General features: G+C 34.4%; 1 long non-coding RNA gene across 2 annotated transcripts in view; it reads right to left on the bottom strand.

Annotated features, from left to right (window-relative positions):
* Positions 1-6,550: 6,550 nt before the first annotated feature.
* The window catches only part of LOC123386499, a 70,005-nt gene continuing 64,780 nt past the window's right edge, over positions 6,551-11,775 (bottom strand). For both annotated transcript variants that reach the window (XR_006600439.1, XR_006600440.1), the window contains 2 exons: positions 8,019-8,093; positions 6,551-6,667 (listed from right to left, as the gene is read on the bottom strand). This is a non-coding gene — a long non-coding RNA (uncharacterized LOC123386499). The remainder of the gene's footprint in view (positions 6,668-8,018; positions 8,094-11,775) is intronic.

The following is an 11,775-nucleotide window of genomic DNA, read 5'->3' as shown; positions in this document are numbered from 1 at the left end:
CCTATGTGAAGCTTGTAACAACATCAATTGCATACAAAAACCCTTCACTTTCAGGGCACCTGGGTGTGGGATTACTCAGTTAAGCAACTGACTCTTGGTTTCATCTCAGGTCATGATCTCATGGTTCATGAGTTCAGGCCCCGCATTGGGCTCTGTGCTGTATCAGTACAGATAGTGCTTGGAATTTTTTATCCCTCTCTCTCTACCCCTACCCCACTCATTCTCTCTCTCCCAAAATAAATACAAAAACTTAAAAAAAAAAAACTTTCATTTTTACTCCTCCCCCTCAAACTTTGTTGTTGATGTCAGAATTTACTAATTTTAATATTGCATATTCAGTAACCAATATTTGTAGTTATAGTAAGTCTTTTTAGTTGTCTCTTTTAACTTTTGCATTGGGGTTAAAGTGATTTACACCCCACCCTTACAGTGTTACATTATTCTGCATTTGTTTATACATTTATCTTTATCCCTGAGATTTATACTTTTATATGCCTTTATGTTACCATTTTGCCCCCTTTCATTTCAGCTTGAAGAACTCCCTTTAGCACTTCTTGTAATGCATATCTAGTGTTACAAACTCCCTTAGTTTTTGTTTGCCTGGGGAAGTCTTTATCTCTCTTTTATTTTTAAAGGGCAGTTTTATTGAATATAATATTCTTGTTTGGCAGGTTTTTAACTTTCTTTAAGCACTTTGAATATATAACCTCACTTTTTCTGGGCCTGCAATATGGCTTTTGAGGAAATCCACTGATAGTTTTATGGGGGTGCCCTTGAATATGATTCCCTTCTGTTGCTGCTTTTAAAATTCTCTCCTTGGGGCGCCTGGGTGGCGCAGTCGGTTAAGCGTCCGACTTCAGCCAGGTCACGATCTCGCGGTCCGTGAGTTCGAGCCCCGCGTCAGGCTCTGGGTTGATGGCTCAGAGCCTGGCACCTGTTTCCGATTCTGTGTCTCCCTCTCTCTCTGCCCCTCCCCTGTTCATGCTCTGTCTCTCTCTGCCCCAAAAATAAATAAACGTTGAAAAAATAAATAAAAAAAATAAAATCCTCTCCTTGTCTAACTTTTGATAATTTAATTATCATATAGCTTGGTAGACCTCTTTAGGTTCAAGCTTTCTGCCACTTTCTCATTCTTTTATCCATTTGACACTCTCAACAATGCATGTATTTTTTTTCTTGATGGTGTTCCCATAGTCCCTGCATGTTTTCTTTACTCTTATTCATTCTTTTTGTTGTCATTGTTCCTCTAAGTAGGCAATTTCACGTGACCTGTCTTCAAACTTACTGAATCTATCCTCTGCTTGATTTTGTCTGTTATTAAAGCTGTCTATTGAATTTTCCATTGAAGTCATTGTGCTTTTAAGCTCCAGAATTTGTTTTGGTTTTTATGGTTTGTATCTCTGTTGAACTTCGTGTTTTGTTCATGTTTTGTTCTTTTTTTCATCTAATTTAGTCATCATTCTGAGTATCTCACTGAAAAATATCTTAACATTTTAAGGGGCACCTAGGTGGCTCAGTCAGTTGAGCATCTGACTTCAGCTTAGGTCATGATCTTGTGGTTTGTGAGTTTGAGCCTCTCATGCAGCTCTGGGCTGACAGCTCAGAGCCTGGACCCTGCTTTAGATTCTGTGTCTCCCTCTTTCTGCTCCTCCCCCATTTGTTCTGTCTCTCTGTCTCTCAAAAATGAATAAATGTTAACAAAAATTAAAAAATAAAAAAATTAATATATTTTATGATACTAAATCACCAGTATTTCTCCTCAATCATTACACTTAAGTTCCTACCCTATGACCCTGCAATAGCACTACTAGGAATTTATCCAAAGACTACAGGAGTGCTGATTCACAGGGGCACATGTACCCCAATGTTTATAGCAGTGCTTTCAACAATAGCCAAATTATGCAGAGAGCCCAAATGTCCATCAACTGATGAATGAACAAAGAAGATGTGGTTTATATACACAATGGAATACTATTTGGCAACAGGAAAGAATGAAATCTTGCCATTTGTAGCAATGTGGATGGAACTGGTGGGCATTATGCTAAGTGAAATAAGTCAGAGAAAGACAGATATCATGTTTTCACTCATATGTGGAACTTGATAAACTTAACAGAAGACCATGGGGGAAGAGAAGGGAAAAAATAGTTACAAACAGAGAAGGAGGGAGGCAAACTATAAGAGACTTTTAAAACCAGAGAACAAACTGAGGGCTGATTGGGAGGGGGTGGGGGGAGAGGAGGAAATGGGTGATGGGCATTGAGGAGGGCACTTGGGATGAGCACTGTGTGTTGTATGTAAGTGATGAATCATGGGAATCTACCCCCAAAACCAAGAGCACACTGTATACACTGTATGTTAGCCAACTTGACAATAGATTATATTGAAAAAAATCAATATATTTAAAATTCTCAAAGCTGTATAAATGTACAGAAAATATCCCAAATATAACTTTTCTTATCATTTTAATTATTCTTCAATAATTCTTATTAAGAAATCCAATATATTAAACATATCTCCCTTTCTATTCTGGGAGATTGGATTACTGTTACTAAGTATTCATCTCTTCTGTATAGAAGAATTATATATCAGTGTCTATTCCCACGTGACTTACAGAGATCCCTGTGGAAGAAGTATATACTTATATTTGGCCAGTGACTTACCATGACCAACTAGAGACCTTAAGAGCATCGCATAATACATTTCTCTTTCTCTCTGCCATCAAACATGTTAGATGGAAGATGAGTTTGGGCCTGGGTGTAAAATGAAGGAAATAAGTGGAACCAGAATAAAGCTATCATTTAATCATAACAAATCATTTTTTTAATGCAAAAAACACTAATGTCCAACTGAGAAGGTAAAACAAAGGATAGAAATTATCAGAAAATGATGAAGAAACTACCCAGATTTAACAATGACTTTTTCCCAAAATGAATGGAGAAGACATGCACCAGAACATATTACAATGAAATTTCAGTACAACAGGGGAAAAAAAAAAAAAAGAATCCTAAAATCTTCAAGAGAAAAACAAACAAGCAAGTCACATTAAATACTCAGGAACCAAGTAGCATCATAAATCTCAACCACAATGCTGGAAGCTAGAAGGCAACAGGACTATGCAATCATATTTTGAGAAGAAATTATCAATTAAAATTTAATGTATAATCAAATTTTTAAAACCATGTAAAAGTAGAATAAATACATTGTCAGACAGGCAACTCCTCAACAGATTTACTACTTATACATCTTCTATTAAGAAGTTACTAGAGTATGTACCTCACTAAAATAAGGAATAAACTCAGAGAATGTTGGATGTAGAAGAAAAACAGGGAATACCTAGGCTGATGCTTTATCCTAATTTTAGAATGACCACCATACACCAGGTACAGAGGGAAACAGCTTATATTGGGGCAGTCAAAAAATTTTAGACTTTCATCAAAATTAAATATACAGAGTACCTGATGCATCTGAATGCCTTGCAAAGGGAATAAGATAATTGGGAAAGACAGTGTGGCTTGAATTCATAGGAATGTAAGAAATAGAAATACAAGATAATTATTAGTGATAGAGAAAAAAAATTTCAGGAAAGGCAGAATACCATTAATTTAATAGCATCTACATAGCTTTGATAATATAAACACTGAATGTTAATCTATCAAAATTAATATATAATTCTACCTGAAAGATAGAATAGGAAAAGCACATGTGATGTGGCAGAGATGGGAGGAGGAAATGGTTCAAAGACCATCTTCAATTTTGGAAAGAAAAAATTACTAAGAGGTAGCAATATGAGAGTAATACTTAGAGATATGATGCTACTAAAGAAAAATACTTAAAAAGAGAGGAGGATAAAGAAGATAATAAAGAAAAAAATAAGAGTAAAAGGAGACAAAGAAGAAAAAGAGAAACAAAGGAAGGAAAAAGAGAAGGAATAAGATGAGAAGTTTATATAGAAAGATTTCATCATACCAGATATCAGAACTTCTTTTAACACTACAGTAGTTAAAAGAATTTGGTAATTACATAGAAATAAAAAGATAAATCAATGTAACAGAATCTATTTAAATTTCTAAAAAAATACCACACATACAAATAAATTGGCACTTGATAGGGTGGCCTTGTAGATCAGCCTGAAAATTATGAACACTAGAAAGTACAATGCCAAGACATGGCTATCCATATAGGAACAATAAAATTATACCTAACTTTGCAATATACATGAAAATCAATCTCAGGTGGAGTAAAGATCTTGAAAACAACCCATAAAAATCAGAAGAAAATAACGGCTATGTTTATGAGCTTGGTGTAGGAAAAGATTCTTATACAAGACAGAAAAAATGCCAAACATAGGAAAAAAGAATGACAAATTTAACTATTTTAAAATTAGCAATGATCAAATATCAAAATACATTATAATTAAAATTAATGAATAAGTTATAGCATGATCAAGTACGTTTGCAAAAATTAAAGTAAGAAATTATTAAAATCCAAAATGTATAAAAAAATCCCCAAAATTAATAAGTAAAAGGCAAACAAGACCTACAAATGGGCAAATCTACAACTGAAAAATGCAATGGCCAATAAATCTAGGAAGAGAAATCCTCACTAATAATTGTGGAAGGGCAAAATAAAAGAACAATTCACATTAAAGATATTGGCATAAAATTTAAGTTTGATTATACCAAGTATAGATAATGATAAACAGTAATTGGAAACCATCTTCTTTACCATTGAATATTCTTGTCTCTTTTGTCATAGATTAATGACCATAGAAGTGCGGGTTCATTTTTGGATTCTCTATTCTGTTCTATTGATCAATGTGTCTGTTTTTGTGTCAGTACCATACTGTTTTGATTACTATAACTTTGTGGTATATCTTGATATCTGGAATTTTCAAGTGTCCATCGATAGATGAAAGAGTAAGATGTGGTGTACATATACAATGAAATATTATTTGGCCATAAAAAGAATGAAATCTTGTCATTTGCAACAACATGGGTAGACCTAGAGGGTAAAATGCTAAGTGAAATAAGTCAGAGAAAGACAAATACCCTATTATTTCAATCTTATGTGGAATTTAAGAAACAAAACAAAGATTTAAATAAAAAACAAAAAAGCAGACTCAAATCAAAGAACCAACTGGTAGTTGCTAGAGGGAGGGTTAGTGGAGGGATGGGTGAAATAGATAAAGAGGATTAAAAGTATACTTATTCTGGTGAGCACTGAAAAATGTATAGGGATTGTTGAATCATCACATCGTACACCTAAAACTAATATAAAACTGTATGTTAATTATGCTTGAATAAAGCTAGAAAAATAAATAAAAGAAACTATTTTAAAAATAGTTACAATGCTTACCACTAGTTACCACTTACAGTGTATTGAGGTTATAAGCTATCTTAATCTTCTGGAGAGATATTCAGCATTATCTGCTAAAACTGGAGCAAGTCCCATGACTCATCAATTCCATTTACAAGTATAAATACCATAAAAACTCCACTTTATGGACAAGGGGACACATACCAGAATTCTTGTGACAATATTTTTATAGCATTTTGAGTGTAAACTAAATGCAAATGAAAATATAAGAATAATAGGGGTGCCTGGGTGGCTCAGTCAGTTAAGCTTCTGACTCTTAATTTTGGCTCAGATGATGATCTAATGGTTTGTGAGTTCAAGCCCCATTCTGGGCTTTGCGCTGACAGTGTGGAGCCTGCTTGGGATTCTATCTCACTCCCTCTCTCTCTCCCCCTCCCCTGCTTGTATACACTCTGTCTCTCAAACAAATAAACTTAAAAAATAAACACATTGTGTGTATTGACACATGATGGGATATTTATAATAATAAGATGAATTAGAGCTGCAATGCATTAGAAATCTCAAAAATACATAAATGGATAAAAGTAAGGTGTATAAGAGTATGCACAGTATGATGCAATTATACAAATTTAAAATATGTAATATGTTGCTGAGGAATATATACTATAAATACTTCATGGGAATAATAAATAACCAAAGATTTATGGTATTTATCTCTAGTGAACAGGAAGGGAAATGTGATCAAAAACAGTTTATAAAAAAAAAAAGTTTATCAGTGGCTTCAGTGGTATTTATAAAATCTTACTTCTTAAATGGGGTGATGTATCCATGTATATTTGTTATATTCTTTTCAATACCTGAATATATCTGAATGCCTGAAATTGTAAAGGGGAGTAGGAGGTATAAGCTTCCAGTTATGGAATGAATAGGTCATGAGGATGCAAGGTATAGCATAAGGAATACAGTCAATGGTATTGTGTGGTGACAGATGGTAACTACACAGATAAGCATAGCATAACATATAGAGATGTTGAATCATTTTGTGGCACATCTGAAATTAATGTAACATTGTATGTCAGATTGATATAAAGTAAATAAAACAATCAGCTGGTTTTTCAAAGACATTTTAATTTTAAGATGAAAATTATAAAGATATGAAATATAATTATAGCATCTAACATGGGTATACTTAGCCTTGAACAATATCCATGTAGTCATAATTATAAACACTGAATAGTGATTTAATCAAAAATTTTAATATGTTTTTATTGGAAGGATGGGGAATGGACATATTTTTTACAGCAAAGAGTATGTGTAGACAAGCTAAATCATTTTCTTCCATAGTGGCAGCCTAAAAGAGAATATCAAAACCCATTTATTTAGGAATATTAAGGTACAAGAAGAATCAGAAATATAGTTGCCTCTGGGAAGCAAGATTCAGGAGTTTGAAAGGGCAGATAGATGACTGCTATTTGAATGCTAAGCTTTGGAAGAATGTTTGAGTTATAAACTATATATGTATATGATTTTGATAAAAATAAATTTTAATTTAAAAACGTAAATTAAGAATCTATGTCATACAGAACAGACTCTGTAACCTAAACTGAAGCTACACCTAATACTGACCTATACCTGCCAGTAGGCATGGTTTGAGTCCCCTTCTCTCTGGCATGCTTGTGTTAATATCATCCACTGTTGTCCAGAAAAACTAATATTTTATCTGTCAAATAACTCAATTGTAAAATTCCAAAACATCAAAATAAATTTTTAAAAAAGCACTCTCATCCTCACTACCTGATAAATCAAAACCAAACAGTAAATATGACATAGAAAAAAATAAAATCCATAACTGTGACAGCTGATGTTACTAGCCATTTATGGAAAAACAGAAAATAGAGATGCAACAGATTATTAGGTAATCTTGTTTCCTACAGTGTGTATTCTCTAGTGGTTTATATAGCCAGTCTTGTTTTGAATGACTTAAGAAAAGGCGTCGCTCAGCCCCACTACCCAGGGAAATCTATGCTGTATTAGCAACACAGCACCTGCAGTGATAGCATCACACAGATGTGCTAGATGGACTGAGAAATAGAAACAACTCTTTGGGGAACAAAAAAAGAGAGACAGGGAAACAAGTTTCTGAAAAAGTATTCACTGACACTAGCATACCATGCGATTTCCCAGAATTTAAAAAAATCCAGAATTTGTAGAGAAAATATTTTTCGCATTCTAAATTTTGTGCCATTTCACCTACATTAAAGGTGGCCATGGCACCAGCCAGATTTAAGGAAAAGTCAGTAAGACCCCCAAATCCAAGTAATTTATTAGAGATGTAGAGGAAGATGAGAAAACGTATCATACTGAAATAATCACAGAAAATATTTTTTATCCTATTTATCTGCATGTAAATATAGTGAGCTGCAATGAAAAGCAATCTGTCCTAAATGATTTTTGCCAAATTATTCCTTCTTCCATCCCAGAATGATCTTTTCCCCAACATTCACTTTCTTATCTTTTTTGACAGCAAAGACATAGTGAATGATGAGCTCTGCTTTTTTTGTTCTTCTTTAACCAAGTTGAGACATTCATGTACTTTAAACTTTATTTATTGGGCACTATATGAACCTCAGATGATATACGCAAAAATAAGATCACAATAGAGACTACTACTGTTACTACTAATAGCATTGAACTTAAATTACCTCTTTTCATCCTCACAATGAAATTCGTACTTCCTGGTTGTAGGGTAAAACTATTTTGTGCTTCAATTTTCACATCTATAAAAAGTGAGAATGACAGTAGTTAGACAATACTTCTAACTCAAGTAATTGTGAAAATAAATTAGTCAATGTATGACACAGTGTATGACACATATGTATGACACATAGTCAGTGTTTGACACATATAACCTATTATTACTATAGGTGATGTAAGCCAGATCCATGGCTTTAAATGTCATTTATATATGCTCAAGAGTTCCAAATCTAGGTCCCTAGTCCTTATCTCTCCCCAGAACTGCAAATTCATATTTCCAAATGCCTGATTTAATCTTAATATGGATGTCTAGTAGCCATGTCAACATTAACATAGCCAGTGGGACTCTTGATTTCTTCTCCTCCCCAGAAGAAAAGCCAGCTCTTATGCTAGTAGACCCAGGAAATAACAGCAAATGAGGGTCCATATAGAAGTGCTTACTTAAGTATACAGATTACACAACCAAGTGCCCTAGGTTGAAATCCATCACATAACTACTTTTGTGACCTTGGGCAAATTATTTACTCTCTTGGTGTCCCAGTTTTCTCATCTTAAAAGACTGGAGATAATAGTAACTTCCTTGAGTTGTGATGAGGTGTCAATACAAATGCTTAGAACCATGCCAGGTACACACAGTAAACACTACATGAATGTTATGTACAATTATCATGTTCATATTAATCATTATTATATTTTTCTTAATTCCTTAAATAAAACATCTAGGAGTTATCTTTGATTCTCTCCTTTACCCTTCACACTGAACCCATGAGTAAATCCTATTGGCTCTGTTCCAAAACATATCGCAAATCCAGTGACATATACACTACTACGATGTCTCTATACTGGGATCAGCCACCAATACTTCATGCTTGACTGTCACAATGGCCTCCCAAGCAGTCTTTCTGCTGCTACTCTTGTCTTTCTCCTATCCTCATCCACTATCCATCACCAAACCATAATGATGAACCATTTCAAATGTAAGGCAGATCAAACCACCTTTCTAGTAAAACTTTCCAGTACAACACTCTCCTCACATTTTGAATGGAATCCAAACTCTTCATTTAGTGGAGTGTCTGACAACCGAGAACACAGAGCAAGATCACCACTGTGTAACCTAAGACAAGCTATTATAACATTCCGTGCTTTAGTTTCCTCATCTATAGGATGAAGATAATGTTAGCACTCAGCTCATGGGCTGTATTGAAAATGAAGAGTTCATAGATCCAAAATGCTTAGCCTAGTGCCTGACAAATAGTGCACAGGGTATACATGATTAATGTGTATATTCACATTCTCCTCTTCCTCTTCCTGTTATCTCTTACTCTCTAGCCACCACTGCTTTTCATCTGTTCTTTGAATAGACCATGTTCATTTCTGCCTTGAGACTTTAAAACAGCTGTCCTTCCCACGCAGATTGTTCTACCACAAGATCGTCAGGTACCTGGCTTCTTGTCTGAAGAAGCTTAATTGTGTCCACAGAAACTCCTTCCCTCATAAATCACCCAATCTAAAGTAGACACTGTGACTCCCTGTCACATAATTTGATTTTATTCTCTGGATAGAACTTTTCAATATCTAATTTTAAACATAACTTTTTACTTATTTATTTACTAATTTTCTCCCCTGCAAAAAATAAACACACATGAGAGAGAGCAGAGATGGAAAGAGAAACCCAAACTCCATGAAAGCCGAGATTCTGCTTGTCTTGTTCCCTACTATATCTTTAAAGTCTAGATTGGTCCCTGTTTTATATGGAGTGCTTCATAAATATTTATAATTTTCTGACAGGGCACTTTATTTAAGGGCATCTTTAAATACTAACATCAGCTAAGACTAATAACATTGGTTCTGATTCCTGAAAAGTTAAGAAAGCAATGACATAGGGTGTTTAATAAATATTTAGATGGTAAAGGTATTTCTATTTTGTGCATATCTAAGGTGAATATATCATAATAGTATATAATTGCTCAGTATACATAATTTTTCTATTTTGGTGCTTTGAGTACAAGATTTAATTTAATCCATGAGTTATATAAAGACTATAAACATAATGTCAATAGACAAATCAATAAGTAGGTAGCATATTGCATTTGCATATCATATTGTATGTACATTTCTTGACAAATCTGGATTTACTGAACAGTCTCCAGAGCAGCTGAGAAGCAAAGGGAATTTGTTAAGAGAGTATTTAGCGAGGCTGGATTCAGTTGCAAATTGTTTTCTCTCCTTGCAGATGTGAATTAGCTGAGGTGTGAAGTCATCGTCATAATTTGGCACATTATTGAGGTGCTTGGATGGAGGATTTCTAAAAAAATAAGCAAACAATTAAACTGTGGGAGAGCTTGCAGTGCAGCTGGAAATAGCAGTCTCTGATGAGTGAGCTGAGCCAACAACCAAAATTAAATAATGCTCTGAAAAGCGATCCTGCCTCAAGCACTCCATTGCACTGCTTCTCTGACATCCCCTTGCTAAGGTCAGCAGCCAGGACAAATTTAAGACTTACAAATACTGCCCTTCAAAGACTGACATGGAGCCAGATTTAAAACCAGATGCCTACTTGGAAAGGAAATTAGGAGGCAGCCTGAAACACATTACATGAGAATATTATTTATTTGATCATGTATTAACTGAAACATCAACCATTTCAGTCTCAAACTGTATTGAGTAAGCAGTGATTCTATGAATGTACACTGCAGTAATTAAGCGAAATGCCATGTGTTAATGCAAGATGAATGACTATGTTGCAAATATCTCAAGAGGGCATGTAGAAACCGTGACTTAATAAGCTACTACCCCAGAATAGTTTTGTCTATTAATGCTTTGTAGATTTTTATAGAGATATTAATGCTTATAAATCTAAAAGTGGGCCCATATAACTCATAAAGGAGTTATTGCCTTATTTTGTGTTACGAACACATTTCTTCAGCCAAGGATCCTTATAGAACTTCTCAGTTCTTGATAACTTTATTTGGAAACAACCAACCAAATGGTATGGGGTACAAGGAAGCTCCCTCACTGAAACAAGAGTCATACATGGTTCATAGTTCCTGACATCAAAAGTAGTGAACACAGAAAATGCAACCTATGTGATATTTTTTAAAGAATATTACAAATAAGAAGGGCTCTTTTCACTTTTAGTTATATACATGGTAAAGGTGTGAGCAGTTCTGAGTTTTATCAAGGTAGGAAAAGCCCTCTTGGAACTAACATAGTATTATAATTTTGTGAAAGGTATTTTTGAACTACCAAACTGGTGCTGATGATGAGAGAATATTGCCTTTTCACTGAAACTGATTTTTTCATTTCTAATAACCAAAAATGTGTTCTCATTTTACTGAAATACCACCACTGTTTTCCTGAAATATTTCTCAGCATCTTCCCCTATAATGCGAGCCAGACTGATTAGTCTATAGTATCTTTCCTCTCAGTAGGAAAAAGTGTTTACAATTTTCCTACTGCATTCTGGCCTGGGTCAGGTATGGGACAGTACATATGACAAATATTTACCGATGATTCTCTGTGCTCCAGTATGTTTGTAGGCATTAAGAACTACAACTAAGCCCTGGGTTATATGGACTCCATGCCAAGAGAGACTTGATTGGGACCAGATATTTTTATTCTCTGCAATGTAAATTTTATTATTTCAGATATAGCATAACTATGAACCAGAAAATAAATGGACAATAATTGGCAAAATGAGATGAG

The sequence above is a fragment of the Felis catus genome, chromosome B4 (assembly GCF_018350175.1).
Source record: "Felis catus isolate Fca126 chromosome B4, F.catus_Fca126_mat1.0, whole genome shotgun sequence".
Classification (NCBI taxonomy): domain Eukaryota; kingdom Metazoa; phylum Chordata; class Mammalia; order Carnivora; family Felidae; genus Felis; species Felis catus.
Note: the sequence above shows the minus strand (reverse complement) of the source record. Positions and strands in the feature narration are given on the sequence as shown.